Genomic DNA, 26777 nt, shown 5'->3' on the forward strand with positions numbered 1-26777 from the left:
ATTTTTAATCACAGTTTCAATTTCAGTGCTTGTGATTGGTCTGTTCATATTTTCTATTTCTTCCTGATTCAGTCTTCGCATGTTGTGCTTTTCTAAGAATTTGTCCATTTCTTCCAGGTTGTCTATTTTATTGGCATAGAGTTGCTTGTAGTAATCTCTCATAATCCTTTGTATTTCTGGAGTGTCAGTTGTTACTATCCTTTTTCATTTTTAATTCTATTGATTTGAATCTTCTTCCTTTTTTTCTTGATGAGTCTGGCTAATGGTTTATCGATTTTGTTTATCTTCTCAAAGAACCAGCTTTTAGTTTTATTGATGTTTGGTATCGTTTACTTCATTTATTTTTCATTTATTTCTGATCTGATTTTTATGATTTCTTTCCTTCTGTTAACTTTGGGGTTGTTTTGTTCTTCTTTCTCTAATTGCTTTAGGTGCAAGGTTAGGTTGTTTATTTGAGATGTTTTTTTGTTAAGGTAGGATTGTATTGCTATAAACTTCCCTGTTAGAACTGCTATTGCTGCATCCCATAGGTTTTGGGTCATCGTGTCTCCATTGTCATTTGTTTCTAGGTAGTTTTTGATTTCCTCTTTGATTTCTTCAGTGTTCAGTTGATTATTAAGTATTGTATTGTTTAGCATCCATGTGTTTGTATTTTTTACCGATCTTCTCCTGTAATTGATATCTAGTCTCATAGCGTTGTGGTCAGAAAAGATACTTGATACAATTTCAATTTTCTTAAATTTACCAAGGCTTGATTTGTGACCCAAGATATGATCTATCCTGGAGAATGTTTCATGAGCACTTGAGAAGAATGGGTATTCTGTTGTTTTTGGATGGAATGTCCTGTAAATATCAATTAAGTGCATCTTGTTTAATGTATTATTTAAAGCTTGTGTTTCCTTATTTATTTTCATTTTGGATGATCTGTCCATTGGTGAAAGTGGGGTGTTAAAGTCCCCTACTATGATTGTGTTACTGTCAATTTTCCCTTTATGGCTGTTAGTTTTTGCCTTATGTATTGAGGTGCTCCTATGTTGGGTGCATAAATATTTACAATTGATATACCTTCTTCTTGGATCGATCCATTGATGATTATGTAGTGTCCTTCTTTGTCTCCTGTAAGTTTTTATTTTAAAAGTCTATTTTGTCTGATACGAGAATTGCTACTCCAGCTTTCTTTTGATTTCCATTTGCATGGAGTATCTTTTTCCATCCCCTCACTTTCAGTCTGTATGTGTCCCTCAGTCTGAACTCGGTCTCTTGTAGACAGCATATATATGCGTCTTGTTTTTGTATCCACTCGGCCAGTCTGTGTCTCTTGGTGGGAGTATTTAATCCATTTACATTTAAGGTAATTATCGATATGTATGTTCCTATTCCCATTTTCTTAATTCTTTTGGGGTTTTTATTGTGGGTCTTTCCTTTCTCTTGTGTTTCCTGCCTAGAGAAGTTCCTTTAGCATTTGTTGTAAGGCTGGTTTTGGGGTGCTGAACTCACTCAGCTTTTGCTTGTCTGTAAAGGTGTTAATAATTTCTCCATCAAATCTGAATGAGATCCTTGCTGGGTAGAGTAATCTTGGTTGTAGGTTTTTCTCCTTCATCACTTTAAGTATGTCTTGCCATTCTCTTCTGGTTTGCAGAGTTTCTGCTGAAAGATCAGCTATTAACCTTATGGGGATTCCCTTGTGTGTTATTTGTTGTTTTTCCCTTGCTGCTTTTAATATGTTTTCTTTGTATGTATTTTTTGATAGTTTGATTAATATGTGTCTTGGCATGTTTTTCCTTGGATTTATCCTGTATGGGACTCTCTGTACTTCCTGGACTTGATTAACTATTTCCTTTCCCATATTAGGGAAGGTTTCAACTATAATCCCTTCAAATATTTTCTCAATCTCTTTCTTTTTGTTTTCTTCTTCTGGGACCCCTATTATTCAAATGTTGGTGTGTTTAATGTTGTCCCAGAGGTCTCTGAGACTGTTCTCAGTTCTTTTCATTCTTGTTTCTTTATTTTGCTCTGCAGTAGTTATTTCCACTGTCTTATCTTCCAGGTCACTTATCTGTTCTTCTGACTCAGTTATTCTGCTATTGGAGTGTAAGTTAAGTAAGTTATGTAAGTTAAGCAAAATGAGAAGACAGAAAAACACACAGTAGAAGAAGGAGCAAGGTAAAAACCCACCAGACCTAATAAATGAAGAGGAAATAGGCAGTCTGCCTGAAAAAGAGTTCAGAATAATGATAGTAAAGATGATCCAAAACCTTGGAAAAGAATAGACAAAATACAAGTAACGTTTAATAAGGATCTAGAACTAAAGTGCAAGCAAATATGACAACACAATAAATGAAATTAAAAATTCTGTAGGTGATCTCCACGTCTTACTCTTCTGCCAACTTGAGGCTTGGATTCTGCCTTTTCTTCTCATCTCCCACTTATTCCTCTTTTCAATGAAGCTGATTTCCTAGCATGCCATTCAAGACATACTTAAAAGGTGAAAAATGGCTTTTGTTATGGTCACTGATGACTTCCATATTGCCACTTGCAATGGTCACTTTTCAGGTCTCACTTTACCAAACTTCTGAGTAGCATTAGGCCCAGTTCTCTACTTTTCCCTCTTGAAAATTCTCTACTCTTGGGGAAACACCCTCTCTTGGTTTCCTTTTACCTCTTTGTTCCTCCTCACTCTCTGTTGTAAATGTTGTAATCCCTTGTATTGGTCCCATATCCTCTACTCTCTTCTGTCCATATTCTCTGCCGAGATGCCCCCATCTTTTCCATTGTTTAAATATCATCTGTACACAGGTAGTCTTGCTTTCACAACACAAACTTGGTTTTCTCCTAGTTTTTCTCATTGCACTAAACTTCCCCATGTCTTTGTTACTTGAGCCAGAACCTGAGGGAGGGGTCATTATTTCTTCTCTCAACTACCTCTGTCTCCCATCACATCTTATCCATTAAGAAATTCTGTCATTTCTTTTCCAACATGTATCTCAAACCCATCCACTTTCCCCATCTGCATTGCCACCATCATGGTCCAGCCAACTCTTCTCTGAACTACTGGATTACTCTTTCCACAGTTTTCCTCACTTTTGCTCTTGCCACACCACCCTCCCAACATCTGTTTTCCATACAGCAGCCAGATGACTTTTTTCTTCCAATGACACAGAGTAGATCATGTCATGCCTCTCTTCATGGCTTCTGCGGCTCTTAGCAGCACACCTTAGCACAGCCTACAGTGTGTTGGATGAACGAGGCTGGCTGTCTCTCCAAGCCTGTTCTGTGTACTTTTCTCCCCAGTTGATCACAGTGGTCTTCTCTGAGTTCCTGGGCTATGGCAATTTCTTTCGCATCTCAGGACCTTTGTTCATGCTGTCCCTTTCTCTTGGGAAGCTCTTTGCTTGCTTTTCTCATGTCCAATTCCTTATCTAAAACATCTTAATTCAAACCTCTCTTTCTCAAAGAATTCTTTTCTGGCCAGCCCATGTGGAAGTGCCGTTGAGACAGCAGAAGCAAGAATAACTACAGTCCTGCAGCCTGTGGAACAAGAACCGAATTCACAGAAAGATAGACAAAATGAAAAAGCAGAAGGCTATGTACCAGATGAAGGAACAAGATAAAACCCCAGAAAAACAACTAAATGAAGTGGAGATAGGCAAACTTCCAGAAAAAAAATTCAGAAGAATGATAGTGAAGATGATCCAGGACCTCAGAAAAAGAATGGAGGCAAAGATTGAGAAGATGAAAGAAATGTTTAACAAACACCTAGAAGAATTAAAGAACAAATACCGAGAAAAATTAAAGAACAAACAAACAGAGGTGAACAATACAGTAACTGAAATGAAAAACACAATAGAAGGAATCAGTGGCAGAATAACTGAGGCAGAAGAACGGATAAGTGACCTGGAAGACAGAATGGTGGAATTCACTGCCATGGAACAGAATAAAGAAAAAAGAATGAGAAGAAATGAAGTCAGCCTAAGAGACCTCTGGGAAAACATTAAATGCACCAACATTCACATTATAGGGGTCCCAGAAGGAGCAGAGAGAGAGGAAGGACCCAACAAAATATTTGAAGAGATTATAGTTGAAAACTTCCTTGACATGGGAAAGGAAATAACCACCCAAGTCCAGGAAGCATAGAGAGTCCCAGTCAGGATAAACCCAAGGAGAAACACGCTGAGACACATAGTAATCAAACTGACAAAAAGTAAAGATAAAGAAAAATTATTAAATGTGATTAAAAATCTTCCAACAAACGAAAGTCCAGGACCAGATGGCTTCACAGGTGAATTCTATCAAACATTTAGAGGAGAGCTAACACCCATCCTTCTCAAACTCTTCCAAAAAAACGGCAGAGGAAGGAACACTCCCAAACTCATTATACAAGGCCACCATCACCCTGATAGCAGCACCAGACAAAGGTACTACAAAAAAAGAAAATTACAGACCAATATCACTGATGAATATAGATGCAAAAATCCTCAACGAAATACTAGCAAACAGAATCCAACAACACATTGAAAGAATCACACACCATGGTCAAGTGAGATTTATCCCAGGAATGCAAGGATTCTTCAATATACGCACATCAATCAATGTAATATACCATATTAACAAATTGAAGAATAAAAACCATATGATCATCTCAGTAGATGCAGATAAAGCTTTTGACAAAATTCAGCACCCATTTATGACAAAAACTCTCCAGAAAGTGGGCATAGACGGAACCTACCTCAACATAATAAAAGCCATATACAAGAAACCCACATCAAACAGCATTCTCAATGGTGAAAAACAAAGCATTTCCTCTAAGATCAGGAACAAGACAGGGATATCCTCTCTCACCATTGTAGTTCAACATAGTTTTGGAAGTCCTAGCCATGGCAATCAGAGAAGAAAAAGAAATAAAAGGAATACAATTTGGAAAAGAAGAAGAAAAACTGTCACTGTTTTCAGATGACCTGATACTATATATAGAAAACCCTAAAGATGCCACCAGAAAACTATTAGAACTAATCAATGAATTTGGTAAGTTTGTAGGATACAAAATTAATGCACAGAATTCTCTGGCATTCCTAAACATTAACAAGAAAAGACCAGAAAGGCAAATTAAGGAAACAATTCCATTCACCATTGCAAGAAAAAGAATAAAGTACCTAGGTATAAACCTACCTAAGAAGGTAAAAAACCTGTACTCAGAAAACTATAAGACACTGATGAAAGAAATCAAAGATGACACAAACAGATGGACAGATATACCATGTTCTTGGATTGGAAGCATCAATATTGTGAAAATGACTATAGTACCTAAAGCAATCTACAGAGTCAATGCAATCCCTATCAAATTACCAATGGCATTTTTCACAGAACTAGAACAAAAAAATCTTAAAATTTGTATGGAGACACAAAAGACCCCAAATAACCAAAGCAATCTTGAGGGAAAAAAACAGAGCTGGAGGAATCAGACTCCCTGACTTCAGAGACTGTACTACAGAGCTACAGTAATTAAGACAGTATGGTACTCACACAGAAACCAAAATATGGATCAGTGGAACAGGATAGAAAGCCCAGAGATAAACCCATGCACCTATGGTCAACTAATCTATGACAAAGGAGGCAAGGAGGGTATACGATGGAGAAAAGACAGTCTCTTCAAAGTGGTGCTGGGAAAACTAGACAGCTACAGTAGAAGAATGAAATTAGAACACTCCCTAACACCATACACAAAAATAAACTCAAAATGGATTAAAGACCTAAATGGAAGCCCAGACACTGTAAAACTCTTAGAGGAAATCATAGGAGGAACGCTCTGACATAAATCACAGCAAGATCGTTTTTGACCCACCTCCTACAGTAATGGAAATAAAAACAAAACAAAGAAAGAAATGCCTTCCCCCAGGTATTTGCCACTATAGTGTCTATGATATTCCATATGACCACTCAGTTTTTGAGTTCTTTTGAGATTCTGTGGTGTTTTCCAGCAGGTGAAGGGTGATGACTTTTTGACTGTAGAGATGGTGAGAGGACAGAATAATATGTGTCTCGTTACCAGCAAGGGAAAGGGGAATGTACATCATTTTCAAATTATATGTGCAATAAAAGAGACAAGAACAAGTTCAGGAAAGGACTAATGATTATTATCTTGGCTCAAGGGAATTGACAGATGGGGGAATAATACCCTTTGAGAGAAATAGGCATCTATTTACCATCTTCCAATTCCCTCAAAGATATCTAATTACCTCCAAAAGCAACATTCATTACAGTTTAAGTACTGTGTATTTCATTGGAGTTTGAGCAGGTAGGACTGTAAGAGGTCTTTAGAGTGTATCTGGTTCATCTTTCCTTTTCTAAACTTTCATCAAGAGTTGGAGAAGTTAAATGATCTGCCCAAGGTAATCCAGCCACTGGGCGGACATGTTGGGGTTTAGAATCCAGATAGTCTGCCTTCTGCTCCAGAGGGATTTCCACCACATTTTATTAATGCCTGAGCATTGAATTCCTAAAGGCAAAGGAGCCTGAGAACTCTATGGACCCAATGAAGCCTTAAAAAAATTTTCCTCAGCTGTTGCTAAAATTTTAGTTATATATCAGATTTCTTCTTGTTTATTTTTTTACATGCAGGCTTTAACTTTCCTTTCTTATAAAACAACCTTTAAAATGTATATGGCAGTCATTTAAAATAGAAAATAGAGATCAGTAAAAATGATAAAGATAAAAATCGTCCACAAACTTCTCCCCATCCCTTGGATAATAGCATTTTGATGTCATATTTTATCTTTACAGGGTGGTTCAGAACAAGAGAATTGTCTTCTTTAATCTTGATTCTACCACCTTGCTACCAAGAAATGTCGAAGAGAATTGTGGAGTTTAAGTTTCTATTAAATTTAACCTCTACAAGTTTTTCTGGAAGCTGAGGCAGGGTATGACAACAAAGTAGGTACATAGTTTGGGCTTAAATACTTTTCCACTTGTTTTAAGACATCTTCAGTGGCTTGCTCTGTTTCTCTCACAATAGGCCTAAGACAAGTCTCAATAGATGCCCTGATGCAGGAAAGTGTCCCTGAGGGGAAAGTGTATTCATTAGACTAGTTAGTGAGGGGGAGATAAACCAAACAGCAAGAAAGAAATTCCAGAATCATCAGCTTAGTGTATTGCCTAGGATTCTAAATATTGCCTCTCTGCCCAGACCCAGCAGATCTAGAAAATCAGAGTAGGAGCTCTAGGATATTAGGGGAAACTCTCAAGTGATGAATTAGCCTCAGTGTAGAACAGGCAGCTGTTCTACACTGTTCTACAGTGACCTCCAATGTGTTTACTGGAATGTAAAAGTAGATGAATATATGTAGATATGTTTTTAAAACTTTAGGTCTCTGAATATATGAAGCCCATGCTCTGTTATTCACCTCATTTGATTTTAGCCCTGTGAAATGGATGTGTGTGGGGGCTGCTGTGGTTTTTCTTCTTTTGTTGTTGTTGCTGTTGTTATTTTTCCCTTAAGCACAGGGTCTTTGCCTGAGATCCAGCTTAGGAGCTTGGAGGAGAGGAGCCCAGCTGAGAAGTGATGCTCCAGTGTGTGTGGGCACTGTCCTAGGTGGTTGCTGGTGAATTAGACTTTCAAAGCAGGAAAGGATGACAAAAAATAGTTTCAGCTCCCCTTCAGCAGGAGCAAGACACCAATACATTTTGTTATTTAGTCCCTGGGGGGTAAATTAAAATTATATTGTTTTTCCAATACTCCTTGGAACCAATAGTGAGATAATAATGACCTGGAGTGTTTTAGTGTGGGTGTCACTGGATGTACCAGCATTTTCCTCCTTAGTTTCTTACATCCGAATCTTCAAACATTGAATTTAAAATAAACGCTCCTCTCTCCTTGTGGTCAAATAGAAAGCTTTTGAATGTAAACTTTGTAATCAGATCCGATTATGATCTATCTTATGATCTCTCTGCAACCTATTTATCTGCCTAAGCCCCAATTTTCCCTCATAGTGTAATTATGAAAATTAAATGAGACAGTTAGGCAGATGGTTTTGCACAGGGTCTCAGGCTAAACAAATATCTCCTGGCAGGTGAGAGGAAGGACATGAAGGACGACAGAGAGAGGGAGGGAAGAGGTTTGAGGGTGATTTATGAACTGGGATTGCTATGCTATTGGGGCAAGATTAACTCAGGTTTTAACCACCAACATTCCTTTATTACATCAAATGATGTTTTTCCACTGTGACTTTTTATAGTTTCTATTGTTAGACATTTAAATTTCAAAGTGTAGTGATTAAATAAGTTGTGATGGTAGCAAATGTGAACAACAGCTATGGAATTTTAAAAGCTGTAAATGCATCTTTAAAACATAGTAGACTTCGGGCATCAGCCAGCATCATCCTATGTCGTCAAATACTTGTACTTTTCAATGACCTTGGAGCCTTTAGTGTTTTCCCTTCTCCTACACCCCCTGATGTGTTTCTTTGCTTAATCAGGAATGAAGCTGAACTTTTCTGCCACCTACTGCTTCTCAATGTATATGGATGGCTTCCTTTGAGTTGTGCTCAAAATAACATCTGATCTGAAAGCAACACTAGGAAATTCAATCATCTGTGAAAAGAAGAGTAAAAAATAAAAGCCAAGCCAAGCCCCTGGAAAGTTCAGCTTCAGCTCTGGGAAATACAAAAAGGGGATTTGAGTGAGTCTATTTCTGGAAATCTGACTGCTCCAGCACAATGTGCTGAACAGCATGAGGGATTCTTTTGTGGCTAATGTACACTTCGAGAGCCTTGCTACATTGTTGCTGCCTTTTAACCCGCTAGAGGGCAAAGTCCATCTCAGCTGCCTGTTCTACACTGAGGCTAATTCATCACTTGAGAGTTTCCCCTAATATCCTAGAGCTCCTACTCTGATTTTCTAGATCTGCTGGGTCTGGGCAGAGAGGCAATATTTAGAATCCTAGGCAATACACTAAGCTGATTCTGGAATTTCTTTCTTGCTGTTTGGTTTATCTCCCCCTCACTAACTAGTCTAATGAATACACTTTCCCCTCAGGGACACTTTCCTGCATCAGGGCATCTATTGAGACTTGTCTTAGGCCTATTGTGAGAGAAACAGAGCAAGCCACAGCAGAAGAGCCTGCCAGTGCCTGCTAGCATCAACATGTGCTGTAAGGTGCGTGGAGCTGCTGCTACTCCCAGAATTACTACTTCCTCCCTCCCCACTCACGCTTTCCTAAACCCAGGGTTGACACCTGGGTATGAAGCATCATTGAAAGTTTCTTCCAAAAAAAATAGCTATATCATCTTATATTCCTCAGGGCTTCTGGATTCAGGTGTACTCCATTCTTTTCTGATTTTCCTATCTGGCCTGATTTAGTTCCTCAGGAGATATGGATTCCATCATAAACATCACAGGCAGACTCCAGCTCCTAATAGGTCTGTCGGCCTATTAGGAGCTGGAGTCTTATCTATAACTTTTCTTATCTATAGCTATACTGAAAGGTACATTGAGAAAATAAACCCTGGCAATTATCAGCTTAACTCAGTGAAAAACAACCACCAAAAAAAAAAAAAAGTGCTTTCGTTTGTAATTATCTGGCTAATTCCAGGTGAAAAATTTCATTTTGCCTTGGACTGCCAGGATAATTGCCTCATTTTTTCCACTTTGCTTTGCTAGTGACCTAAATGTTACTCTGAGCTTTGAATTCTTTGGTCTCTTGTTCCAGCATTTTGTGCTTCAAATGTTTTTGCCCCTCCCCATTTTCTCTATTACCTGTAACCAAGGAAACTGATGCGTACTAAAAGCTTTCTGGTAAATGTACCTTCTATCATTTTCTTCTTCATTGCTGGCTTTAAAAATTCCATTTTTTTCTGTGGATTTTATAGAAAACAACAATCCTTTGAAAGGAGAAACCATTGGTTCAGGTAAACCCAAGGTAAGATGTGCAAAAAGAATAAGCTTCGGCAGCTCATGAAATCACCCTGGAATTATGTTATAGGGAAAGACTCTATTTTGACAGTCTGTTTTGTTTTATACTTTGGAGTGGATAGTTTGGGTAAAGTAGTCAATATAACTGAGCTTGGATGACATCACTGAAAGTAATAGAAAAAAAATCATGATTAGTCTTCCCCAAGTCCTTTGGGCATATGCCATACAATATGGTAGCCACTGGCCGCAAAATTTAAATTATTTAAGTTTAAATTGATTAAAATTAGATAAATTGAAATTTCAGTTCCTCAGTCACACTGGCCACATGTCAAGTGGCCAGCAACATGTGGTCAGGGGCTACTGCGTTGAATAGCACAGATATAAAATATTTCCATTGTGACAGAAAGTTCTATCAACAACACTGCTCTAGTTATCACTTTGCTTAAGTTTTTTCCCATCCAGGAATATCAGCTTCCCTTACCGCTGCCTCTGCAAAACTTACTAGTCTTACTGAAGCATTCTCACCTCTATCATGCATTGGAAGTCTATTCCACACCGCATTTTCCAGTTTTTATATATCTTGGGCAGAATTTGTAGAGTTTAGAACATATTGTGTAGTCAGTATTATTAACTTATTATTTATGTGTTAGTCTTAGATTTTAAACTAGATTAAAACCATATTAAAGGCAAGAGTTATGCCTCATAGACCTTAAACATCCTCTAGACCATATTTATTATTATTTGTTTTTTTCAAAGTATGCTCTGGGACTAAGCTCAGGGATTTTATATGCATCTTCTAGAATGTGGGCTCTTGTAAGGCAATGTCATTATTTACTTATTTATTTATATATTTTTTTGGCTGAGTTTACTTCTACCTTGTATTTTTTTTTCTTATTAGTCATACATTTTATACACAGCACTGTATACATGTCAATCCCAATCTCCCAATTCATCACACCACCACCCACACCCCCTGCCGCTTTCCCCCCTCAGTGTCCATACGTTTTTCTCTACTTCTGTGTCTCAATTTCTGCTCTGCAAACCAGTTCATCTGTACCATTTTCCAGGTTCCACATATATGTGTTAATATACGATGTTTGTTTTTCTCTTTCTGACTTACTTCACTCTGTACGACAGTCTCTAGATGAATCCATGTCTCTACAAATGACCCAATTTCGTTCCTTTTTATGGCTGAGTAATATTCCATTGTATATATGTATCGCAACTTCTTTACCATTCGTCTGTCGATGGGCATTTAGGTTGCTTCCATGACTTGGCTATTGTAAATAGTGCTGCAATGAACGTTGGGGTGCATGTGTCTTTTTGAATTATGGTTTTCTCTGGGTATATGCCCAGTAGTGAGATTCCTGGGTCATATGGTAATTCTATTTTTAGTTCTTTAGGAAACCTCCATACTGTTCTCCATAGTGGCTGTATCAATTTATTTTCCCACCAACAGTGCAAGACGGTTCCCTTTTCTCCACACCCTCTCCAGCATTTGTTGTTTGTAGATTTTCTGATGATGCCCATTCTAACTGGTGTGAGGTGATACCTCATTGTAGTTTTGATTTGTATTTCTCTAATAATTAGTGATGGTAAGCAGCTTTTCATGTGCTTCTTGGCCATCTGTATGTCTTCTTTGGAGAAATGTCTGTTTAGGTCTTCTGCCCATTTTTGGATTGGTTTTTTTAAAAAAATTGAGCTGCATGAGCTGTTTTTATATTTTGGAGATTAATCCTTTGTCCAATGAATTATTTGCAAATATTTTCTCCCATTCTGAGGGTTGTCTTTTCATCTTGTTTATGGTTTCCTTTGCTGTGCAAAAGCTTTGAAGTTTCATTAGGTCCTATTTGTTTATTTTTGTTTTTATTTCCATTACTCTAGGAGGTGGATCAAAAAAGATCTTACTGTGATTTATGTCAAAGAGTGTTCTTCCTATGTTTTCCTCTAAGAGTTTTATAGTGTCCGGTCTTAAGTTTAGGTCTGTAATCCATTTTGAGTTTATTTTTGTGTATGGTGTTAGGGAGTGTTCTAATTTCATTCTTTCACATGTAGCTGTCCAGTTTTCCAAGCACCACTTACTGAAGAGACTGTCTTTTCTCCATTGTATATCCTTGCCTCCTTTGTCATAGCTTAGTTGAGCATAGGTGTGTGGCTTTATCTCTGGGATTTCTATCCTGCTCCCTTGATCTATATTTCTGTTTTTGTGCCAGTACCATATTGTCTTGATTACTGTAGCTTTGTAGTATAGTCAGAAGTCAGGGAGTCTGATTCCTCCAGCTCCGTGTTTTTCCCTCAAGACTGCTTTGGCTATTTGTAGTCTTTTGTATCTCCATACAAATTTTAAGATTTTTTGTTCTAGTTATGTAAAAAATGCCATTGGTAATTTTATAGGGATTTCATTGAATCTGTGGATTGCTTTGGGTAGTATAGCCATTTTCGCATTATTTATTCTTCCAGTCCAACAACATGGTATATTTCTTCATCTGTTGGTATCATCTTTAATTTCTTTCATTAGTGTCTTTTAGTTTTCTGCATACAGGTCTTTTGTCTCCCTAGGTAGGTTTATTCCTAGGTATTTTATTCTTTTTGTTGCAGTGGTAAATGGGAGTGTTTCCTTAATTTCTCTTTCAGATTTTTCATCATTAGTGTATAGGAATGCCAGAGATTTCTGTGCATTAATTTTGTATCCTGCAGCTTTACCAAATTCATTGATTAGCTCTCATAGTTTTCTGGTGGTATCTTTTGGATTCTCTGTGTATAGTATCATGTAATCTGCAAACAGTGACAGTTTTATTTCTTCATTTCCTATTTGTATTCCTTTTATTTCTTTTTCTTCTCTGATTGCCGTGGCTAGGACTTCCAAAACTATGTTCAATAATAGTGGTGAATTTTGTATCTGGCTTATTTCACTTAGCGAAATGTCCTTCAGTTTCATCCATGTTGTCACAAATGGCAGGATTTCTTTTTGCTTTTATGGCTGGATAGTATTGTATTTGTGTGTGTGTGTGTGTGTGTGTGTGTGTGTATCACATTTTCTTTATCCATTCATCTGTCAGTCAACACTTTGGTTGTTTCCATATTTTCAATATTGTGAATAATGCTGCAGTGAACATGGGAGTTCAGATATCTGTTCAAGATCCTGTTTTCATCTCTTTTGTATATATGCCCAGAAGTGTGATTGCTGGGTCATACAGTAATTCTATTTTTAATGTTTTGAGAAAACTCCATGCTGTTTTCCATGGTGGCTGCACCGATTTGCATTCCCACCAACAGTGTACAAGGGTTCCTTTTTTTCCACATCCTTCTCAACGTTTGTTATCTGTTGTCTTTTTAATAATAGTCCTTCTGGGCTTCCCTGGTGGCACAGTGGTTGAGAGTCCGCCTGCCGATGCAGGGGACACGGGTTCATGCCCTGGTCCGGGAGGATCCCACATGCCGTGGAGCGGCTGGGCCTGTGAGCCATGACCGCTGAGCCTGCGCGTCCAGAGCCTTGCTCTGCAATGGGAGAGGTCACAACAGTGAGAGGCCCGCATACTGAAAAAAAAAAAAAAGTCATTCTGACAGGTGTGGGGTGGTGTTTCATTCTGGTTTTCATTTGCATATCCCTGATGACTGGTGATGTTGAGCACCTTTTCGTTGGCCTCTTGGCCATTTGTGTGTCTTCTTTAGAGAAATGACTATTCAGATCTTTTGCTCATTTTAAAAATTAGGTTTTTTGGCTATTTGAGTTTTAGGAGTTATTGGTATGTTCTGGATATTAACTCCTTATCAGATATATGATTTGCGGGTGTTTTCTCCTATTCTGTAAGTTGCCTTTTCTTTTTTTTCTTTTTTTTGTGGTATGTGGGCCTCTCACTGTTGTGGCCTCTCCCGTTGCAGAGCACAGGCTCCGGACGCACAGGCTCAGCGGCCATGGCTCACGGGCCCAGCCGCTCTGCGGCATGTGGGATCTTCCCGGACCGGGGCACGAACCCGTGTCCCCTGCATTGGCAGGTGGACTCTCAACCACTGCCCCTGCCTTTTCATTTTATTGATTGTTTCCTTTACAGAGCAGAGGTTTTTAGTTTGATGTGGTCTCACTTGTTTATTTTTGCTTTTGTTGCCTGTGCTTTTGGTGTCCTATCTAAAAAATATTTTTGCCAAGACCAGTGTAAAGGAGCATTTCCTCGTTTTCTTTTAGGAGTTTTATGGTTTCAGGTTTTCATGAGGGCTTTGATTTGCATTTCTCTCATGACTAATGATGTTGAACATCTTTTCATCCTATATTGGCTATTTTCATGTCTTCTTTAAAAGTTTTTGTTCAGATATTTTGCCATCAAAATAAGTCAGACTGTGTGTCTTATTAATGAATTGTAATATTTGTATATATATGCTGAATATGGATATAGTAAATATTTTCTTTGAGTTTGAGAAAAAAATAGTGGTGAAGTGGAAATCCTTGTCTTGTTCCTGATCTTAGAGGAGATGCATTCAGTTTTTCACCATTGAGAATTATGTTTGCTGTGGGTTTATCGTATATAACCTTTATTATGTTGAAGTAGGTTCCCTCTATGCCCATTTTCTAGAGAGTTTTTATTATAAATGGGTATTGAATTTTGTCAAAAGCTTTTTCTGCATCTATTGAGATGATCATATGGTTTTTATTCTGCAATTTGTTAATATGGCATATCACATTGGTTGATTTGCATATATTGAAGAATCCTTGCATTCCTGGTATATATCCCACTTCATCATGGTGTATGATCCTTTTAATGTGTTGTTGGATTCTGTTTGCTAGTATTTTGTTGAGGATTTTTGCATGTATATTCATCAGTGATATTGGTCTGTAGTTTTCTTTTTTTGTAGTATGTTTGTCTGGTTTTGGGATCAGGGTGATGGTGGCCTCGTAGAATGAGTTTGGGAGTGTTCCTTCCTCTGCAAATTTTTGGAAGAGTTTGAGAAGAATGGGTGTTAGCTCTTCTCTAAATGTTTGGTAGAATTCGCCTGTGAAGCCATCTGGTCCTGGACTTCAGTTTGTTGGAAGATTTTTAATCACAGTTTCAATTTCATTACTTGTGATTGGTCTGTTCATATTTTCTATTTCTTCCTGGTTCAGTCTTGGAAGGTTATACTTTTCTAAGAATTTGTCCATTTCTTCCAGGTTGTCCATTTTATTGGCATAGAGTTGCTTGTAGTAGTCTCTTAGGATGCTTTGTATTTCTGCGGTGTCTGTTGTAACTTCTCCTTTTTCATTTCTAATTGTATTGATTTGAGTCCTCTCCCTCTTGTTCATGATGAGTCTGGCTAATGGTTTATCAATTTTGTTTATCTTCTCCAAGAACCAGCTTTTAGTTTTATTGATCTTTGCTGTTGTTTTCTTTGTTTCTATTTCATTTATTTCTGCTCTGATCTTTATGATTTCTTTCCTTCTGCTAACTTTGGGTTTTGTTTGTTCTTTCTCTAGTTCCTTTAGGTGTAAGGTTAGATTGTTTATTTGAGATTTTTCTTGTTTCTTGAGGTAGGATTGTGTCCCTATAAACATCCCTCTTAGAACTGCTTTTGCTGCATCCCATAGGTTTTGGATCATCGTGTTTTCATTGTCATTTGTCTATAGGTATTTTTTGATTTCCTCTTTGATATCTTCAGTGATCTCTTGGTTATATAGTAACGTATTGTTTAGCCTCTATGTGTTTGTATTTGTTACGTTTTTTCCCCTGTAATTGATTTCTAATCTCAGAGTGTTGTGGTCAGAAAAGATGCTTGATATGATTTCAATTTTCTTAAATTTACTGAGGCTTGATTTGTGATCCAAGATGTGATCTATCCTGGAGAATGTTCCGTGTGCACTTGCGAAGAAAGTGTAATCTGCTGTTTTTGGTTGGAATGTCTTATAAATATCAATTAAATCTGTCTGGTCTACTGTGTCATTTAAAGCTTGTGTTTCCTTATTAATTTTCTGTTTGGATGATCTGTCCATTGGTGTAAGTGAGGTGTTAAAAGTCCCCCACTATTACTGTGTTACTGTTGATAATCTCTTTTAGAGTTGTTAGCATTTGCCTTATGTATTGAGGTCTCCTATGTTGGGTGCATATGTATTTATAATGGTTATATCTTCTTCTTGGATTGATCCCTTGATCATTACATAGTGTCCTTCCTTGTCTTTTGTAACTTTCTTTATTTTACAGTCTATTTTATCTGATATGAGTATTGCTACTCCAGCTTTCTTATCTCCATTTGCATGGAATATCTTTTTCCATCCCCTCACTTTCAGTCTGTATGTGTCCCTAGGTCTGAAGTGGGTCTCTTGTAGACAGCATACATATGGGTCTTGTTTTTGTATCCATTCAGCAAGCCTGTGTCTTTTGCTTGGAGCATTTAGTCCTTTCATGTTTACGGCAGTTATCGATATGTATGTTCCTATTAGCATTTTCTTAATTGTTTTGGGTTTGTTTTTGTAGGTCCTTTTCTTCTCCTGTGTTACCCATTTAGAGAAGTTCCTTTAGCATTTGTTGTAGAGCTGCTTTGGTGGTGCTGAATTCTCTTAGGTTTTGCTTGTCTGTAAAGCTTTTGATTTCTCCATCAAATATGAATGAGATCCTTGCCTGGTGGAGTAATCTTGGTTGTAGGTTCTTCCCTTTCATCACTTTAAGTATACAACTCTTTTGGCTTTTAGAGTCTGCTGAGAAATCAGCTGTTAACCTTATGGGAGTTCCCTTGTATGTTGTTTGTCATTTTTCCTGTAGTGCTTTCAGTAATTTTTCCTTTTCTTTAATTTTTGCCAATTTGATAACTATGTGTCTCGGCATGTTTCTTCTTGGGTTCATTCTGTATGGGACTCTCTATGCACCCTGGACTTGGGTGGCTCTTTCTTTTCCCATGTTAGGGAAGTTTTTGACTATAATCACTTCGAATATTTTCTCGGGACCTTTCTCTCTTCTCCATCTGGGACCCCTATAATGCGAATGTTGTTGTGTTTAATGTTGTCCCAGATGTCTCTTAGGCTGTCTTCATTTCTTTTCATTCTTTTTTCTTTGTTCTGTTCCGCAGCAGTGAATCCCACCATTCTGTCTTCCAGTTCACTTCTCCATTGTCCTGCCTCGGTTATTCTGCTATTGATTCCTTCTATTTTAGTTTCATTTCAGGTATTGTATTGTTCATCTCTGTTTGTTTGTTCTTTAATTCTTCTAGATCTTTGTTAAACATTTCTTGCATCTTTTTGATCTTTGCCTCCATTGTTTTTCTGAGGTCCTGGATCATCTTCACTATCTTTATTCTGAATTCTTTTTCTGGAATGTTGCCTATCTCCATTTCATTTAGTTGTTTTTCTGCGGTTTATCTTGTTCCTTCATCTGGTACATAGCCCTCTGCCTTTTCATCTTGTCTATCTTTCTGTGAATGTGGTTTTTGTTCCACAGGCTGCAGGATTGTAGTTCTTCTTGCTTCTTCTGTCTGCCTTCTGGTGGATGAGGCTATCTAAGAGGCTTGTGGAAGTTTCTTGATGGGAGAGACTGGTGGTGGGTAGAGCTGGCTGTTGCTCTGGTGGGCAGAGCTCAGTAAAACTTTAATCCGCTTGTTTGCTGATGGGTGGGGCTGGGTTCCCTCCCTGTTGGTTGTTTGGCTGAGGTGACCCAACACTGGAGCCTACCTGGGCTCTTTGGTGGGGCTAATGGCCGACTCTGGGAGGGCTCACGCCAAGGAGTACTTCCCAGGACTTCTGCTGCCAGTGTCTTTGTCACTTGGTGAGCCACAGCTCCCCCGCCTCTGCAGGAGACCCTCCAACACTAGCAGGTAGGTCTGGTTCAGTCTCCTGTGGGGTCACTGCTCCATCCTCTGGGTCCCGATGTGCACACTACTTTGTGTGTGCCCTCTAAGAGTGGGGTCTCTGTTTCCCCCAGTCCTGACGAAGTCCTGCAGTCAAATCCCGCTAGCCTTCAAAGTCTGATTCTCTAGGAATTCCTCCTCCTGTTGCCAGACCCCCGTGTTTGGAAGCCTGACGTGGGGGTCAGAACCTTCACTTCAGTGTGTGGACTTCTGTGGTATAAGTATTCTCCAGTTTGTGAATAACCCACCCAGCAGTTATTGAATTTGATTTTATTGTGATAACTCTCCTCTACCGTCTGATTGCGGCTTCTCCTTTGTCTTTGCATGTGGGGTATCTTTTTTGGTGAGTTTCAGTGTCTTCCTGTCAATGATTGTTCAGCAGTTAGTTGTGATTCTGGTGTTCTTGAAAGAGGGAGTGAGAGCATGTCCTTCTATTCTGCTATCTTGAACCAATCTGAAATGTTCATCATTTATTATTGTATTCTCAGTGTCTGACACATAATAGATGTCCAATAAACCTAGAAAAAAGAGCGTACTATTTCACCTGACTTTGACAGCAGTGTGAAATAGGTATTATCTTCATTTTTACAAATTCAGGAATTGAGGTTCAGGAAAGTTCAGTAATCTGATGAGCCACAGTGCTGATAAACAGTGGATATTTGTACCCCAGAGCTCCTGCATGTGACTTTTCTCTCACTTGGTTTCTCATCCTCCTCTCCAGAAGAGTAACCTGGATTTCTTACATGGCAGCTCAAGGGTCCTTGTAAGAGCAAGAGGTCTGAGATGTTCCAAAACGTCACTTCCTCAACATTCAGTTGGTGAAAGCACTAGAAAACCCAGTGGAGATTCACAGGGCAATGGTGTACGCTCCACCTCTGCGTGGAGGGGTGGCGTGTGCAAGCAGTGAGAGATTGCTGGAAATTGTCTTTGGAGACTAGCTACCACAGGGAGTCACCATCTCTATAGGGTCCGAGTTTCCTAGTACTGTGGTTCCTTCTCTAATAATTCTCCCACCTCAGAACATCTTTCTCTGAGATTTGAAAGGCATGGAAAGCAAAGCTGTAACCTGCTAGAACATTCCCATTAAAAGAAGTGATCTGGGTTTGATTTTTACAAATAAGTAGACCTGTAAAAATCTTAAAACGGCCTCTTATTCCAGAAAGAGGCAACTATGGTTGTCAGCAGATTTCGCAAGGAACTGGTGTTTTCGTCTTGCTTGGGAATGCTTCTGTCTCCCAAGGAGAGGCCTTGGATTAATGCTACTATCCTGGGATTCTCACAGCTAGAATCCTTGCCTGCAAGGTAAAGTCCCTCAAACTGCAAAGCTAAGACAGTTGCCTCTTCCTTCCAAAGTGGAAACAAGCAATTTCAGGAACAGGTGGGAAGATATTTCCCCTCAAAGGATTCTTTTGGCTCCCTTCTACAAGACACTCAGCAACTTCAGAATTTTACAATCAAATAATGTCTTTTTAGCATGTAATCATCTGTTATGGAGAGCTGGGCTTTTATAGTTGTGTTAATTACTCAGGTTGGAAGTAAGACCACTTTAAAGAAAATCTTCTGGATTTACTGGGGTGATGTTTGAAGCAATTCCTTGAAAGTAGGAAATGTAACAGGGAGTCTTGTGGATGTTTTTTTCCCTGTTGCTGTCAGGGAAGAAAGTTGGAGGAATGCCTCTTTAGGGACCGAAAAGGAACAGTCCACACGAGAACATGGAAAACCATAGAAGATTTGAGTTCAGTTCAGCTTCTGTCAGCTAATTGTATTTCGGTGAGTAATTAATTATTCAACACAGTGGGTGTTTTCAGCAGTCTCTCCCTCCCCCCGTGTGTGTTTCTTTCTCAAGTTGTCCTGGTTAAAAAAGAATCTGGCAAAAGCAGCTGAGCGAAGCATCCTTTCAGAAAACACAAAATAAAACTAAAATAAGAGAACCAGGCTCAGTTTGAAATTTGTCTGTGTCAGTTCCTCAGAGACGCAGTGGGCATGGCTGTCTTTTCTGTGGGCTCCCTTGATCCTGTATTCCAAAGTAGCTGGAAAGGTGTTATGACCTTGATGCGGGAAAATAAGAGTCCCCAAAAAGACCTAGCCCCAAGTTGGCAAGCACTGATTCTGAAATATGCATAATTTCAAGAGCAAACGAGTCCTCTCAATTTCAAAACAAGTAGGCTGGGATTTAGATACTACATTCTCCATAGCTTTGCTCTGATGTGATTCACTTTGCAGTGAAATTACAAATAAGTCTCTAGACCACCAGGTACTGGAGGTCTCAGGAGGATTTGGCTACCCTGCTGTTCCATTTACTATTGCTGTGTAGTGATCAATCCCAAACCAATTAATTTAAAATAACAACCATTTTTGTATGCCCCCAAATCCTCTGTGTTGGCAATTCAGTAAGGGTATGGTGGGGATAGATTGCTTTGCTTTGTGGTGGCTGGGCCTTCAGCTGGGTAAACGCAAATGGCTGAGAGCTAAAGTCCATTTCCAAAGATGGCTTCTTGACTCACACGTCAGGATGTTGGCTGGAACCTTTGCTGGGTGTCTTAAGTGGAGCATCTGTGTATGGTCTTTCCATGGGGCTTGGCTTCCTCACAGCATGGAGGCTTTTGGGTGGTTGGACTGCTTACAGGGTAGCTCAGAGCTTTAAATGTGAAAGTCTGCATGAACAAGGCAGAAGGTGTAGTGCCTTTTATGATCTAGCCTCAGAAGTCAGAGTGTCACTGCTGCCGTTCTCCATTCACCAAAGCAGTCATAGATCACAGGTTTGAGGGGAGGGGACATAAGTGCCACTTCTTGATGAGTTAGTGGTTAGGTCACACTGTAGAAGAGTATGTTTCAGAGAGATTATCGTGGCCATTTTGGGAAATACAATCTTCCATTTCCCTGATTCGACTAGAACAGGACTTAGGACTGAGTGTTATGACTTGCCTTGAGGATTAAATCCACCTACCAATTACTCAGATTTATACTATACTGTGTACAAGATAATGGACCAAAAAGTTCATGTCTCATGGACATGGAAGATTGTATATATCTTCTCACAAAAGGGGCAAAGGACACAGCCATTGAGTTTTGGGGAGGTTTGTTACATATCAATGGCTGGATGATACAGGTTATAAAATCAGTGTACATTGTTCAATTTAATTTTCATGTATATATCAAATAACCACTTAGAATATATAATTTTTAAATAGTATTACTTAAATGTTGACACAGTTGTGTGTATATATGTGTATGTATGTGTATAAAAATCTAGAAGTACATCTAACAAGAGACATACAATACCTTTATGAAGGAAAATATAAAAATTTGTTGAAATATATGTAGAAGATCTTGTAATGGAACAATAACAAATTTTTATAGATAAGTGTTTCAATATAGTTAATATGTTGGCTTTTCTCACATTGGTCTACAAATGTATTCCAATCAAAATCCCAATAGGGATTTTTGTTTGTTTGGTTGGGGTTTGCTTTGTCTTGTTTCATTTTTGTTTTAGTAGCTTAATTCCCCTTTGCTTAAGTTAGCCCCTGGGTTTCTGTCACTTGCCACCAGAGAACCCTAACTCATAAACTGGGTTCATGTACATCATCCATTCTCCCTTTCCTCAACTCTACCCTGCTGATGGGGATGATTTTTCAATATAGGCACAAATAGCATGTGAGAATTAAATGGATATGATTTTTCACCATTCCCTTTGACAAGATGTGTTTGAAAGTTAAAAACAAGATTTCATCAGTATCTCTAAGGTTACTAAAAGTATAATGGAAATCCTCCAAAATGACTTTTTTCACCTCACAATTATTCATCAATCATTCATTCTTATTCTCCAATTAGTTATTGAGTGTCCGTTGTGAGAGACATGCTGTGATAGGTGCTAGAGATAAAATGGGAGGACAACAGCAACAACAAACATGATTCCAGACCTTATGGAGTTGGTGTTCTATGTAGGTAGGGAGACAGATGTAGAAATAATTGCACAAAATACTTCTAGATTGTAGCAACTAATACGATGAAGACCAAATGAACGCTATTTATCTCATTAGATGCAACCACATGGACAAGATGCTGGAAAATTTCAATGTAAGCCTCTGTACTTTACAGTTTTAGAAGAATATAGGGTTATTTTTGTAAACATTTACCTTCCAACAGAATTCACAATATTTGGAATCAGACCGTTATAGATTGATTTTTATGGCTTCAATATCACAACAAAACTTTGCCTTCACCACCTATCATATTTCATTTCTTCTGCTTATTAATAGCCTTAATTTCTTGCATTAAATGACAATTAAGTAAAAAAGTATCTGAGACTAACGTGATGAAAAGATAACTCAATTTTTGGGAGTAGATTAGATTTAGAGAGAGTAATTCAGTAAACATTGATTTAGTGATTTTAATGGAAAACTGTTCTTTGGAAAATGAAGGGAAAATTAAAAGGTAACTAATGTGATATGTAAATAAATGTCATTATCAACTTGAATGAAAGTTTAAGGTATTTTAATGCTATTTTTTTAAACATCTTTATTGGAGTATAATTGCTTTACGTTGTTGTGTTAGTTTCCACTGTATAACAAAGTGAATCAGCTATATGTATACATATATCCCCATATCCCCTCCCTCTTTTTTTTTTAACATCTTTATTGGAATATAATTGCTTTACAGTGGTGTGTTAGTTTCTGCTTTATAACAAAGTGAATCAGTTATACATATGTTCCCATATCTCTTCCCTCTTGTGTCTCCCTCCCTCCCACCCTCCTTATCCCACCCCTCTAGGTGGTCACAAAGCACCAAACTGATCTCCCTGTGCTATGCAGCTGCTTCCCACTAGCTATCTGTTTTACATTTGGTAGTGTATATATGTCCATGCCACTCTCTCACTTCTTCCCAGCTTACCCTTCCCCCTCCCTGTGTCCTCAAGTCCATTCTCTACATCTCCATGTTTATTCCTGTCCTGGCTCTAGGTTCGTCAGAACCATTTTTTTGTGTGTGTGTGATTCCATATATATGTGTTAGCATACGGTATTTGTTTTTCTCTTTCTGACTTACTTCATTCTGTATGACAGACTCTAGGTCCATCCACCTCACTACAAATAACTCAATTTCATTTCTTTTTATGGCGAGTAATTTTCCATTGTATATATGTGCCACATCTTCTTTATCTGTTCATCTGTCGATGGACACTTAGATTGCTTCCATGTCCTGGCTATTGTAAATAGTGCTGCAGTGAACATTGTGGTACGTGACTTTTTTGGAATTATGGTTTTCTCAGGGTATATGCCCAGTAGTGGGATTGTTGTGTCATATGGTAGTTCTGTTTTTAGTTTTTTAAGGAACCTCCATACTGTTCTCCATAGTGGCTGTATCAATTTACATTCCCATCAAAAGTGAAAGAGGGTTCCCTTTTCTCCACACCCTCTCTGATGCTATTTTTTCAAAAACTAACTTCTCCATCTATTAATTACTCAGACCTGTCTGACTTCCACATCATCCCCCACCACTTTCTGTGGTGAATACCAGACAGCTTGAGAAAATTCTTACTGCTTCCTGACCACAAAGAATACTTTTCTACCATAATTTAGAAAGAGACATGTACACAGTGTTCATTGCGGCACTATTTACAATAGCTGGGACATGGAAGCAACCTAAGTGTCCATCGACAGATGAAGGGATAAAGAAGATGTGGCACATATATACAATGGAATATTACTCAGCCATAAAAAGGAACAAAACTGAGTTATTTGTAGTGAGGTGGATGGACCGAGAGTCTGTCATACAGAGTGAAGTAAGTCAGAGGAGAAAAACAAATACCGTATGGTAACACATATATATGGAATCTAAAAAAAAAAAAAATTGTTCTGATGAACCTAGGGGCCAAACAGGAATAAAGATGCAGATGTAGAGAATGGACTTGAGGACACGGGGAGGGGGAAGGGTAAGCTGGGAAGAAGTGAGAGAGTGGCATGGACATATACACACTACCAAACGTAAAATACATAGCTAGTGGGAAGCAGCCGCATAGCACAGGGAGATCAGCTCGGTGCTTTGTGACCACCTAGAGGGGTGGGATAGGGAGGGTGGGAGGGAGACACAAGAGGGAGGGGATGTGGGGATATATGTATACATATAGCTGATTCACTTTGTTATACAGCAGAAACTAACACACCATTGTAAAGCAATTATATTCCAATAAAGATGTTTAAAAAAAGAATACTTTTTGCTTTGCCTTTGATTCTTCCTTCACCAACAGCTATTCTTCATAGAATGTCCTTTCTTTCTTTTACCATTTAAGAATGGATTATTTTAGTTAATTTGCCAGTAATTTTTCAGAAACCCTAGTTACCTAGGTCAGAATTTGGTTCCTTCAACCAGGCTGTGTGTCCTTATATAATTTAAATCATCCCAAAGGAGCTACTGGCTGAGATTACAGCAACATCCAGAAGGTTGGAGGAGCATAGATCAGTCTGTGTAACTCTGGAGCCACATGTGTTCAGACTTCTAAAGATCTCTTGAAGTATTTGAAGCAGCTGAATAGTAGTCTCTCAGGTTTGTTTCCCTCTTGTTTCAGTGTTTCTGTACTATTGAGGTCTTCATCGTCTATGTCTTATATTTAATAAGCCAATATCTACTGCACCCCATTCTAGACCTTGTGCTAATGGTTGTGGGCACAAGGTTGTTTCAGATTGGGCTCCCTGGGAAACAGACTCTGAAGCAGATATTAGAATGCAAAAGGTGTATTTGGGAGTGTTCTTAGAATCAGCATCTGTGGAAGGGAAAGGAAAGAGCTGGATGGGGTAGATGGAGAGGTTGGACTGTGATGCAGTCTCAGTGGAGACCACAGCAAACCATACAAGGAGGTCTGAAGAATGACCCTTCAGAGTTGCCTTCTGCTAGGGCAGGAAGTCTAGGGCTTTATACATCTGTATCACCATTAGTAACCCCTGGTAGCGGGTGCAGCTTTGGGCAAGGTAGCTCTTTTCAGGTTTTAGTTTCATATAATCCCCAAAGTGGCTGGCAGCAGAGGGCTCTCTGCCAGTAGCTTTCCCAGAAACTGCGGTTACTGAAGGGAAATCTGGGCAGGACATCACAGCATCCAACACAGATGGCAGACAGAGAGTTAAGTGTCTACTAGGAGTGACAGTTGAATAAACATCTAACTCCAGTATTGTGTGATAAAGACTCCTAAGAGTGTGTCATAGGAGGCAAAGTTAATGTTGCCTAGTGAAAGTTTTAGGAAGCAGTAACATCCAAGTTCTGAGAAATTATTGGGAATTAGAGGGACAAAGATGAGGTGGTGATAAGGGGAAAGACTGAGAAGCCAGGAGGCAAGAACAGAAGGAACGCTTTTTTAAAAAATTTAATTTAATTTATTTGATATACATCAGGCTGTTATTAGTTATCTGTTTTGTACATATTAGTGTATATATGTCAATCCCAATCTCCCAATTCATCCCACCACCACCACCACCCCCGCTTTCCCCACCTGGTGTCGAAACGTTTGTTCTCTACGTCTGTGTCTCTATTTCTGCCTTGCAAACTGGTTCATCTGTACTATTTTTTAGATTCCACATATATGCATTAATATACGATATTTGTTTTTCTCTTTCTGACTTACTTCACTCTGTTTGACAGACTCTAAGTCCATCCACGTCTCTACAAATAACCCAATTTCATTTCTTTCTATGGGTCAGTAATATTCCATTTTATTTATGTACCACATCTTCTTTATCCATTCGTCTGTCAGTGGGCATTTAGGTTGCTTCCAGGTCCTGGCTATTGTAAATAGTGCTGCAGTGAACAATGGGGTGCATGTGTCTTTTTGAATTATGGTTTTCTCAGGGTATATGCCCAGTAGTGGGATTGCTGGGTCATATGGTAATTCTGTTTTTAGTTTTCTAAGGACCCTCCATAGTGGATGTATCAATTTACATTCCCATCAACAGTGCAAGAGGGTTCCCTTTTTGCCACACCCTCTCCAGCATTTGTTTGTAGATTATCTGATGATGCCCATTCTAACTGGTGTGAGATGATACCTCACTGTAGTCTTGATTTACATTTCTCTAATAATTAGTGATGTCGAGCAGCTTTCCATGTGCCTCTTGGCCGTCTGCATGTCTTCTTTGGAGAAATGTCTATTTAGGTCTTCTGCCCATTTTTGGATTGGGTTCTTTGTTTCTCTGATATTGAGCTGTATGAGCTGCTTGTATAGTTTGGAGATTAATCCTTTGTTCGTTGATTCATTGGCAAATATTTTCTCCCATTCTGAGGGTTGTCTTTTCATCTTGTTTATAGTTTCCTTTGCTGTGCAAAAGCTTTAAGTTTCATTAGGTCCCATTTGTTTATTTTTGTTTTTATTTCCATTACTCTAGGAAGTGGGTCAAAAAAGATCTTGCTGTGATTTATGTCAAAGAGTGTTCTTTCTATGTTTTCCTCTAAGAGTTTTATAGTGTCTGATCTTACATTTAGTTCTTTAATCTGTTTTGAGTTTATTTTTGTGTACAGTGTAAGGAGTGTTCTAATTTCATTCTTTTACATGTAGCTGTCCAGTTTTCCAGCACCACTTATTGAAGAGACTGTCTTTTCTCCATTGTATATCGTTGCCTCCTCTGTCATAGATTAGTTGATCATAGGTGTGTGGATTTATCTCTGGGCTTTCTATCCGGTTCCATTGATCTATATTTCTGTTTTTGTGCCGGTAGCTTATTGTCTTGATTACTGTAGTTTTGTATTATAGTCTGAAGTCAGGGAGTCTGATTCCTCCAGCTCTGTTTTTCTTTCTCAAGATTGCTTTGGCTATTCGGGGTCTTTTGTTTTTGTTTTTGTTTTTGTTTTTGCGGTACACGGGCCTCTCACTGCTGTGGCCTCTCCCACTGCAGAGCACAGGCTCCGGACGCGCAGGCTCAGCAGCCATGGCTCACGGGCCCAGCCGCTCCGCGGCATGTGGGATCTTCCCGGACCTGGGCACGAACCCGTGTCCCCTGCATCAGCAGGTGGACTCTCAACCACTGCGCCACCAGGGAAGCCCTATTCGGGGTCTTTTGTGTCTCAATACAAATTTTAAGATTTTTTGTTCTAGT

Source organism: Tursiops truncatus, chromosome 4 (assembly GCF_011762595.2).
Source record: "Tursiops truncatus isolate mTurTru1 chromosome 4, mTurTru1.mat.Y, whole genome shotgun sequence".
NCBI classification, from domain to species: Eukaryota; Metazoa; Chordata; class Mammalia; order Artiodactyla; family Delphinidae; genus Tursiops; species Tursiops truncatus.